Here is an 11077-nt window from a genome sequence, read left to right as displayed (position 1 = left end):
AGCTGGCGTCATACAGGCTTGCGCGTGGTCTAACGCCGCATGAGGAGCTCCCGTTTTCGCCATCGTCGTCGTGTAGCGAGCGGCGCGCCGCTGGTCCGTCACGCTGGATCTGTCAAATCATCCCTTCAAAATCCACGCACGAAGCCCCCCACCGGACCAGCTGACGAATAAGTGGAGGTCTACTGAGGCGAGGATGCCCTACACGCGGATTTGCCCTACGTGGCTGTGCAGTCGGAAGATGACTAAAGGGATGGTGACGATTGATTCTGAAAATAATGTCTGTAAAAACTTTATGGTATTTGGTTTACAGCAGCGTTCCGAACGGCTTAGCAATTCTGGGGTGCCGCTGCTCCTTTCCTCGTGATATCCGCTCTAATTGTGGGGTGGAGCAAGGTCGACCGCCAGCTCTGCAGTTTCTCCAGCCTTTACAATCTGCGTCAAGCTTTCTTTTAATTTTTGTTTCATTAGGCATTCGTTTCGCCCTTTTGTATTAGGTTTTTAAACATGGTGTCTTATTTATTTTTTGTAAAAACCAACACAACGTGATTTTTTATATCAAAGAACGCCGTAAGTTTAGGTATGAAGGATCAGTTTCCCTTCACACATACACGGTATTTTTTTCCGCAAGCAATTTTAACATACTCGAACCCAGTCATCAGTACAACCACTACTTCAGAAAGGTCCTTTTTATATAAACACGATGTTTTTTTATGGCGAAAAATATTTTCTCAACATCGCTGAGACGTCGACACAAGTACGTCGGCGAAGGAAAAACCTGCCAGGATTGGCGGAAATACTCTTCCGCATAAAGTCTTAATAGCCTCTCACTTGTTCATGCCACTGAAATTTCCCTGCATTCATGTATACGCGACGTCGGGACCAGACGCGCCAACAGGAAACCTGCAGTGCCCAGACAAGGCGTACCGTTAGCCCTTACCGCATATGTCATTGTTGGCGACCAGGGACGGCTGTCAGTGGGGAGCTGAAAATAGGATCTAGCCATTGTCATCTTGGTCGCATTTTCCTTTCTTCGTGCCGACGCTGTTCTATGGCTTGTATGGTGGTCATTCAGGCTCCCCCAGTAAAGGATGCCTACTGTATGACCGGCCTCCTCTCGGCTCTTTGCGCGGCGTTAACACCTTTCTTTTTTTCTCTCAGTTGATTATCCAGCTCCCGCAGATATGCGCACTCTCTACCGTACTGGGGAACAAGAAAGTTTCAAAACAGTCGTTTTTACCAGTGATATAGGCCCAAGGGAAGTCCCACCGGAAGTCCCACGGGTTTTCGTGAGAACTTCACTGCGTTAGCAAAAGCAGAGTTCTGGTTTTTTTATGATGCAGTCTTGAGAAAAGCATGCCAGTGTAAAAGTAGTAGCCTGTCTTGCAAATGTGCCTACAACAATGGCCTTGACGTTTTCCCTTTGATGTCCGAAAAGTAAAATCCCCGGATGGCTGGTTCAAGAGATTCGAAGCTTACGCTATGTGAATTGTGTGTGGGCTGATTAACCGCGAATGAATTCTCGTCGAACCCCTAGCCAATTCAGAAATTCGGCATGGTGCGGGGAGAAGTTCCTGGCTACGGCAATCACACAGTGTAACGGTGCTCCTTCGGTACATTTCCAGATGAATACATCTTTTTTTTTCCAGCACCACACCAATGCCCGGTGTGAAGCGAAGTGACGTTTGTTTTATTTTTCATGTTCAAGCACGTTAGACAGGCGTAGAGGAGCGGCTTTTGGGTGCTTATAGTCTGTTTTAGGCTGCGAGAAGTGAGTGACATTGTTTTAAATTAAGTGGAATTAAATATATACGTCGCTAAACCCCAAGCAGATGCAATGGTTGAGGGTGATATCACTCGTGATAATAAGCGGTTTTGAGCAGCTGTAGGCCGTTGCAAATGCTTTTAATTGTAAGCAAGAAATGGCCCGCGTTTTCAGATCGAGAATAGATGCACCAGTCTCGTAACCAGCTCACGGAAACTTTGCGCCATCCGGGAGAACCCCAGTCTGATTCGTTTCGTCCGAATTCTTTGGAAGAGAAATTGTGCCGTCTCACCTATACTCAACAATTCAGTAGTGCAGCTTCACTAAATGCACTACTCCATTTACTTCTCTATTAAATTTAATTAAACAATTATATTTTGAAAAATGATGATATCGAGCATAAGATTGCACTCAACTGTTCCGACTTCCCGGCGGACTCGGGGAATGCACAAAAGACGTCCGCATCGCTCACTTCCACAGCGCCGATTACGGTTCTGACTCAAATGGTATGCACTTCAGTGCGATTCACTGACTTCGCTTTTACTAAAATGTTATCCGCTTTGTTGTCATTCACTGACTTGGCTTTGTTTGTTGCTGCGATTGGTGACTCCCTAGCGGGTTGTTGTGAAGCAGATACATCGGATCATCTTAGAGTGCGCCCAGTCCATGCTCTTAAGCGAACTTTGGCGTCAGCATAGGCGTCTCGCCTTGTTCTGTTACTAAATTTACCGAGTAACCGGAATTCAAGCATTAAACACTTGCCAGCAGAAAACACGACTCTATTCTCTACCCAATAATGTACGCTTACAATTAACCTCAAATGCATGTAACTTTCGCTTTTTGGGTGAGCATCTGCAACTTCTCCTCCTTTTGCGGGTAACAAAATTCGCTTGTGCGGTTTTAAACACAGCTATTTGGAACTGCGTTTCCTGCGTGATTTCCGCGGCCCAATCAATGCTTGAGTTGAAATCAGCGTCGTAAAAAAAGCACTGAAAAGCGACACATAATAATCGATACCAAGCACCTTCCACCGTTAAATAAAACGAGAGACGATGCCGATCCAATGAAGGTAAAAAATCAATACGGGAGAGGTTTTTCTGAAACAGATGCAGTTTGTTTTCACTAAAAGTAAGTTTAGTTGCCGGCACACGTTATAACTCAGTTTTACTGAACAATAATCAGTCTTTCAAGACACAACCTGCTCACCACGAAAATAGTTATCATTTAAAATGACAATACAAATGTTTAGCGACTTGCCTAGCTAAAAAATATGAGAAGGTGGCAGGGCGGTAGCGAACAGCAAATAGGAAACGTTCGGTCTACAAGCTGCTGTATCACGGATCACTACGGCTGCAACAGAAACACGACCTCGGATCCGTTAACCTTGCTTGCGGCCTTCCTGGAACGGAATGCCTTTTTTGTACCTCCATTGGGCTTCTGCCTGTTCAACGTCAGACCGCTTTCAATGTATTCTGCGCTGCTACTGAAACCAAAACAGTCCTGGCTAATGGTTTGTCGCCACTGCTTCGTCCATTCATACAGTCTTCCCCCTCTTTCGCGGAATGTTACCAACAGCCAATACAAGAGCCTGTTTCACTGCACTTGTCCTTTCACGACTAAATTAACACATCTCCGAAGTCGTTTCGCCCGGGCAGCTCACAGTACAGCCACGCAAAAGACATCCGTAAACATCCGGCGACGGGCAGTTAGGGCACAGCGAGGGTGAGTCTCGCGCGGCCTTGCTTATTAGGCTTGAATTGGCTTGCTTAGAAACCCCGAGGAATATTCCGCTGCCAACCTCCCTTCACCGGCGCTCATTAACCCTGGCCCGGCCTCTCACTTCTAGGTAAAGGGTGAGCGAGCCGATATATCTGTTACCATTAACTTTCCCCGTAGACTTGGGGCTAATGAATACGAGCCCGTGGCTGTTTCTTTCTTCTTCTGGTGGGCGTTCCTCGCTGTCGAGAAGGTAAATAAGTAAGGGCGACCCTCTCTTACCCCCGGACCCTCCTACTGCATAAACCCAGCCAATTTCGCCTAGGATATGACTTACCTTGGTTGAAATGGGAAGAGGGCATTTTAAATGAAGCAGGCGCTGGCCTAATGCGAGGGGTGTGGAAAATGCTGACGTCTAGCAATCTGCCTGAGTTCATTGTTCCTGTCTGATGGAAAACCAAACGCCTTTTGTTGCCCTCTTAACGCTTAAAGGTCCAGTTTCTGAACCATGTAATGGGCATCTGCCAGCGTTCGTTTTTTTAAACGTGTAACACGTTCAACTGGAAAGACGGGCGTAGTTGTTTTTTCTGAATACCGTGGCAAACATACAGGTTGCGATTGCGCTTATGCGGCGCGTGCCAAGTATCTTGAAGGGGTCCTTAAAAATACGACTTCATTTTCTTACCTACAAACTCATAGCCGTTGTTATCGGGTCTCATTTTTAAGTTTTTTGTTGGTATTCCGTTGGGTTCACTTATTTGCCTGTCTAATGTACGAAATTTTCGAGCGTCGGTCTAAAATCCTATTCAGCGTTTGTCTTGATACACTTAATATTGGTCGGAAATATAATATTTTTGGTTATCATTCCGAGCTCAATTTACGTTCTACACCAAGTAAAGCCTGACTGCACTCAAGACAGCTTGTTTCATGGATTTCCCATGCGGATAATTTTGTCATATGGGCATAATTTATAGGAGATGTCACAAAAGGGTTCGACGCGTTAGCTGGGCTCAAAAACGTTTGCTCCGTAATTATCGGGTGTCATATGGTCCTCTTCCACCACCTGCTGCAGCGTCCTTTCATACGTAACTTCACATGTCATTCTTATTTCAACGTAACAGGCAAAAAAGTGTTTACTCATAGGATACCTACTACGTGGCAGTGCACTATTTGTATTCCAAGTAAGTAAAAACGAGGAAGATGGCGCACTCAGACTGCGCTAACCACTCACGAGGAGAGAGAGAGAGAGAGAGAAAACTTTATTTTATACATTCTGGGTTACTGAGGTGTGGTGACCGACAGCTGCATCTTGCCGGTGACCTCGGCCGCTCGTTCCGTTAGATTCTTCTGAACCTGCAGGTCTGAGCTGCCCAGGGCCTCCTCCCAGTGCTCGCCAGTGGGTATTAAGGGAAAAGGGTCTTTGGGGCAATTCCACATAAGATGTGTGATGGTCTCGTGTGCACCACATGCAGGGCAATTGGGTGAGGGGTACACAGTAGGGTAAATTAAATTCAGCCTGGCTCGACATGACAAAGTGTTAGTTTGCATGAGGCGCCAGAGTCGCTCCTCGGCGTTAGTCAGTTCCGGGTGAGCAGGCGGGTATCGACGGCGGGTGAGGCGGTAATGCGCAGTGACATCGTGGAAGCTCAACAGGCTGTCGCGAGCCGACTGGGCTCCATGGAGGGGGACAAGAGTAGGTCCTGCTCGGATGGTAAGCTCTCGAGCTGCTGTGTGGACCGCTTCATTGCCCCCCAGCCCTGTGTGGGCAGGAGTCCAGATCAGCTCCACCTGGGAGGTTGGAGGATTTTGAAGGAGAATTTTGAGCGCCAGGGGAGAAATATTCCCCTCGGCAAAATTTTTGATGGCCGTTTTCGAATCAGAAATTATAATTGCCGGGGTCGGCCGATGTGATATAGCCAGGGCAATAGCCGCCTCTTCCGCCGATGACGCGTGGCGCGTACGTATGGTGAGAGAATTGAGGGGGGGTGCCATGTGGTCATATATAGCCGTCACTGCATATGCTTCGTGATGTCTGTAACTAGCAGCGTCTACATATACCGTATTTGGCCTGATGGGGTACTTTTTAGCCAATGCCCGTGCACGCTGTTCTCTCCGCTTCTGATTGTGCACTGGGTGCATATTGCGCGGGAGTGGGCGCACACGTAGAAATCCATGAATTTCTTGGGGAATGGGGACACGCGCGTCACTTATTATTGGGGCTTTGATGCCTATCCTGTTCATAATGTGTCGGCCGGTAGGTGTTTCCGACAGGCGAGAGTACTGGCTAAGCAGGTGAGCTTCGATTACCTCTTCCGCGGTATTATAGACGCCGAGCTGTTCCAGTCGGGCAGTGGAAGTACTTTGAGGTATCTGGAGAGCAGTTTTATAAATTTTCCGAATCAGACAATTGATTTTAGATAATTCACATGGAGAGGGATTAAGATATGGCAAGGAGTAAGTAATGCGGCTAATTACAAAAGCTTGAATTAGCTGTATTCGCTCGGCCTCTTTTAGCCCCTTGTTGCGGACAGTAATGCGGCGTATGAGGCCTATCGTTTGGTTGACCTGAGAAGTTAGTTGTGCTATGTAACAAGTGTTGGCTCGGTTACTCTGTATAGTGAGCCCTAGGATTTTTATGCTCGGTACTGACCGTACGTTTGTGTGGCTCATATGGATTTTTATTGAGGTGTTTGACGGAGAAGTTCGTTTCGCTGGAAGTACAAGAAGTTCGGACTTTTCTGGGGAGCATTCAAGGCCTGCCTTAGTGGCTTCTGCAATTACTATGTCAGCCCCGGTTTGAAGAACATCTTCTATTTGTGCGTCGCTGCCTCCCGACGTCCATTGGTTATGTCATCAGCATAAATACTATGCTGAAGATGAGGAATCCGAGCAAGCTGCTGAGGAAGATTGAGCAGGGCCAAGTTAAAAAGCAGGGGGGAGAGTACAGCCCCTTGAGGAGTGCCTATTGAAGGAAGGGGTATGGTGTCGGTTACAATATCCCCAATTTGTAGCACTGCAGTGCGGGCGGTTAAGAAGTTCTTTACATAGTTGTACGTGCGTTGGCCTGGAGCTATTGATTCTAAATTTTGGAGTATGGTTATATGGGATACTCGGTCGAAAGCTTTTTTGAGATCAAGTGCAAGAATGGCTGCCGCGTCCACTTTGGAGGGAGGTGTGATGACCTCGTGTTGTAGTTGTAGAAGTATGTCTTGGGTAGATAACCCATGCCGGAATCCTATCATAGTATGCGGAAATGCCCTGGTTCGATCAAGATATTTTACCAGGCGCGCGTGGACAACGTGCTCCAAGACTTTTCCCATACATGAAGTAATAGAAATTGGACGAAGGTGTTCAAGGCTGAGCGGTTTTCCAGGCTTAGGTATTAGGGAAATTTTGGCGTGTTTCCACGTAGGAGGTAGGATTCCATTGGTCCAGTAGTAATTATAGTATTGGGTCAATACTGTGATGGAGTTGTCATCAAGGTTGCGGAGCAGTTTGTTTGTTACGCCATCCAGACCTGGTGCTGACCCAGGCCGGATGGTAAGGAGTGCCGCTCTGACCTCGGCTTCGGTTATATCTTTATCGAGCTCCTCGTTGTCCGTTCCTTGATAAGGCGGAAGCGATATCGTGCTCCCCTGGGCTATGTATAGTGCTTGGAGGCGTTCTAGAAGTTCTTGGTTAGTTCCAGGGAATGTCTGGATTATTTTTGTGAGGCGATGGCTGTTGGCTGTTCGGGAGTGACCGGGATCGAGCATATGGCGCAATATGGCCCAAGTGCGACGCATGCCAAAGTTGCCTTTTATCTGGTCACAAAACTGCCCCCATTGCGCGCGGGTCAACTCGGCTGTGTATGCTTCTATTGCTTTACCAACGTTTGCTAGCTTAAGGCGAAGGCGTCTATTATGTTTCTGGTGCCTCCATCTGCACTGTAAGCTTTTGTACGCGTCCCACAAGTGCTGTAGGCGAGTGTCCACCGTTTCAGCGGGAATATCTGGGTCTATTAGCTGATCGTACTGCCGTTTTGTGTCTATCAGATCGTTAACCCACTCCTGAAGTGTAGCGGCATTGACCTCGGGGGGAGAGTTCTGCTCGCAAGCACGTCTGAAGGCGTCCCAATCGGTGAGATATTGTTGTCGAAGGCGTGGTGTTAACGTGGAAGCAAACTGAATGTCAAGTTGAATGATAAAGTGGTCGCTGCCCAAAGTGTGGGTCGTGCAGCTCCATTTTGCCACATGTATCCGGCGTGTAAAAGAGAGGTCTGGCGAAGTGTCCTTTTGTGCACTATTACCTATCCGCGTGGGGATTGAAGGATCTGACTCAACAGTGAGCCGTTGAGATTGTACCAATTCCCATAAGAGGCGGCCTTTTCGTGTGGATTGGCTGTAGCCCCACGCCGTGTGAGGGGCATTGAAATCACCTAGCACAACTAGTGGGTGCTGTTGCGCGGCTCGTGAGGCAAGAGCGAATAGTTGAGTAAAGCTGTGGGCGTGTTCTCGAGGGCTGCTATATACATTCAGTATATAAAGTCGGGAGGCAGCGCGTTTTGGAGGATATAATACGACAAAATCATGAGGTATGTCGATGCTATCGAATTGCTGACGTTCCGCGGGGATGTTTCGTTGCACTAGCGTAGCTGTATACGGATTATTGCTCGACTGAAATGTTTGGTACCCTGTGAGTCTCACGAGGATGTATCCCTCTTTTACCTGGCGCCATTTTTCTTCCGCTAATTTCGTTACCGTGGAAACTTCATCCATATACATTGTTCAAGAAACGTGGGCGTTATTTATTCAATAGTGCTAACGAAAGCTTGTAGTGCTATTACTGGGGTCAGTTGCAATGCACCGGAGGAAAGGCCGCGAAGCAGGAGTGTAAGGTACGTACATCTATGGATAAACGTACCAGCGAAAATTATTGCATGCGTAGTGGCACGAAGATTACCACATAAAGCGAGCAGCCAGACATTTCTCATATTCACAAACCAAGAGAAATAAAAGTTGTGTGCAGTTAGCTTGGAAACTTCCAGTTTATATCCAGTTAATCCACTCTGCTGCCCTAATTGTCCACAGGTTGTCGGTTCTTCTAACCCCATGGCCGACACAACTCCATTTCTTTTTTTTTTTTTAATTGTACTGTGATATCTTCTACTCGGGCTTGTTCCCTCATCCAGGAAGCTCGTTTTCTGTCTCTGAGTGTTACTCCTATAATTATTCTTTCCATGGCCTGTTTAGCCGATCTACCTTTGTTTAGTATTTTTTTTTGTACGGCGTCAAGTTTCACTTCCGTATGTCATCACCGGCAGTATGCACTGGTTGCATATTTTTATTTGAGTGATATAGGTAGCTCATTTTGCAATATTTTGGAGTGCTTGTCGAATGTCCCCAGCCCATACCTATTCTGCGCCGGATTTATCTTTCGTGGTTAGGGTCAGCACACTAACCATGAGTCCGCGGGAGTTATTTCTTTCACCCGCCGCGGTGGCTCAGTGGTTAAGGCGTTGCGCTCCAGAACACGAAGTCGCGGGTTCGATTCCCGGCCGCGGCGGCCGCTTTTCTGATGGAGGGGAAAAGTAAAAACACCCGTGTGCACGAGATTTCGGCGCACGTTCAAGATCCCCATGTGGTCAGAATTAATCCGGAGCCCTCCACTACGGCGCACCTCATCGCCTTCGTTGCGTCGGCGCGTTAAACCCTACAATCAATTAATCAATCAATCAATCAGTTATTTCTCTGACTTCCTGCCGCATTTCGTTCACCAAGCTGAAAGTGCGCTTTCAGAATGCTGATTCCCAATCACCTTAGATTTATTCGTATTTATTTTTAGCCCCACAGCCGTGCTTCCTCCTTGTAGTTCCTCAAGCATTTTTGCTGGTGTTCTCCAGTCTCACTCAGCAAGACTATGTCGTCTGCAAACCTGAAATGACTCAAGAATTCTTTGTTTATCCTTAATCCTGTGTTTTCCCAGTGAAGATTTCTGAATACCGCCCAGACGTGCTGTGACCAGTTTTAACGAGATGGTATGTCCCTGTCTTACACTCTTTCGAATGGGGAACTTGTCCCTTTGCTTGTGAAGTATTATCCTGCTCGTACATCCCATATACATGTCGTCTAGAAGGTTTGCGTGGGTCTTTTCTATTCTCTGGTCTTTTGATGCTGTTAGCACGGCTCTGGTATGTACTGAGTAAAACGGTTTCTCATAATATATAAATGCCATGTAACGGGGCTAAGTGTATCATGCGGAATTTTCTATCACATGATGATATCACATGGATGATATTCATGCTTGAGTACCCCGTCGTAAACCCTACCAGCTTTCTGCGTTCTGGGGAATCCAAGTTGTCACCTATACGGCAACTATAACTTTGTTAAAGAGTTTGTAAAGAACTGAGAGTAGGCTGACGGCTCTGTAATTATTAAAGGTCCTTGCTATCTCCATTTTTACAAATCAGAGACTGTTTGCGTTTTCCAGGTTATTGACACTTTTTGAGTCCTCAAGCATTCCAAAAATAGTGCAGCAAGCTTTTCCGGAAAAATATATCTCCTTTACGCCATCGTCACCCACTGTTTTTCCTCTTTTCATGCTCTCGAGAGCCTTTCCTAATACCTCTTTAGTTACTAGTACAACTCCGCAGGTTAAGCTTGTGCTCGCCGTAGCTTCCTCTAGTCTAACGACGCTGCCATAGCATCTGTGTAGAGTCGTTCTGCTACCTTTTTTATTTCATCCATGTTGTGCGCAATGTTACCCCGCTCGTCTCTGAGTGCCTATATCCTGTTTTTGCCGACGGCTAGCTTCCTCTTAGTTGCATTGAAGCTTGCACCTATTCATAGCGTTTCCTCGATCACTGCCATGGTATAGGTACGATTGTGGTTAGTTTTACTTCTCTTATTCGATTGAGACAGCTGTGCTAACTCAACTTGACCCACCTTACTTGACACTTTTATGTTTTTATTTTATGTTTCGCAATCAGTTCCTTCGAGTTTTTATAGTTTGCTAGTTTGTTTTCTGCTTGCTGCTTCTCCTAAAGCTGCTGCAGATTATGTGAATGATGTTGTTAGGTTGTCATTTAGCCGGTGTACACTAATGTCCGAGAGCTCCTATAGTAGTACAGCTAAGCTTTCCTCTCTCGACAGTGTTCGTGCATTGAACGTTGTCGGAGTTGTTTCAAAGGCGGACTGTCCAGACCCAGATATTCTTAGCACGCAAGGGTTAAGGCTTGGGCAAGTTGGGGCACAATTAAGAAGAAGGGAACAGCGCAATACAGACGAAAACACAAGAATGAAGTGACAACCAGGAGTGCTGACTTACAAGTGACTTTATTTTTCGACATGGCCCATTTACACACTGACAGTCCAAAAGAATACAAGAAAAGCAAAATAACACGAAAACTGGAGACAACCCAACCAGTCGTCTCGATGCACCGACGCCATGTGCCACATACACGTGCTGAACTATTTGCGGGAAAGATAGTTCAGCATGTCACACAGCGCCCCAATATTTCACATAGCACTGGTCATTGAAAATACAGTTAAAATAAGGCTAGAGAAATTATTGAAGCCACAGAAATACAGCGCCGAAAAGAAAAATGTGTAACCGTAGCCA

General features: G+C 46.6%; 1 non-coding gene across 1 annotated transcript; it reads left to right on the top strand.

Moving 5' to 3' along the window:
- The first annotated feature begins 8949 nt into the window (after positions 1 to 8949).
- Trnaw-cca (transfer RNA tryptophan (anticodon CCA)) lies at positions 8950 to 9022 on the top strand. Its single transcript has one exon. It is a non-coding gene; the product is annotated as a tRNA-Trp (tRNA).
- The last annotated feature ends 2055 nt before the right edge of the window (positions 9023 to 11077 follow it).

Source organism: Haemaphysalis longicornis, unplaced genomic scaffold (genome assembly GCF_048455015.1).
Source record: "Haemaphysalis longicornis isolate Haplotype H1 unplaced genomic scaffold, Haemaphysalis longicornis Haplotype H1 scaffold_6, whole genome shotgun sequence".
Taxonomy (NCBI): domain Eukaryota; kingdom Metazoa; phylum Arthropoda; class Arachnida; order Ixodida; family Ixodidae; genus Haemaphysalis; species Haemaphysalis longicornis.
This window is presented reverse-complemented; position numbering and strand designations above follow the sequence as displayed.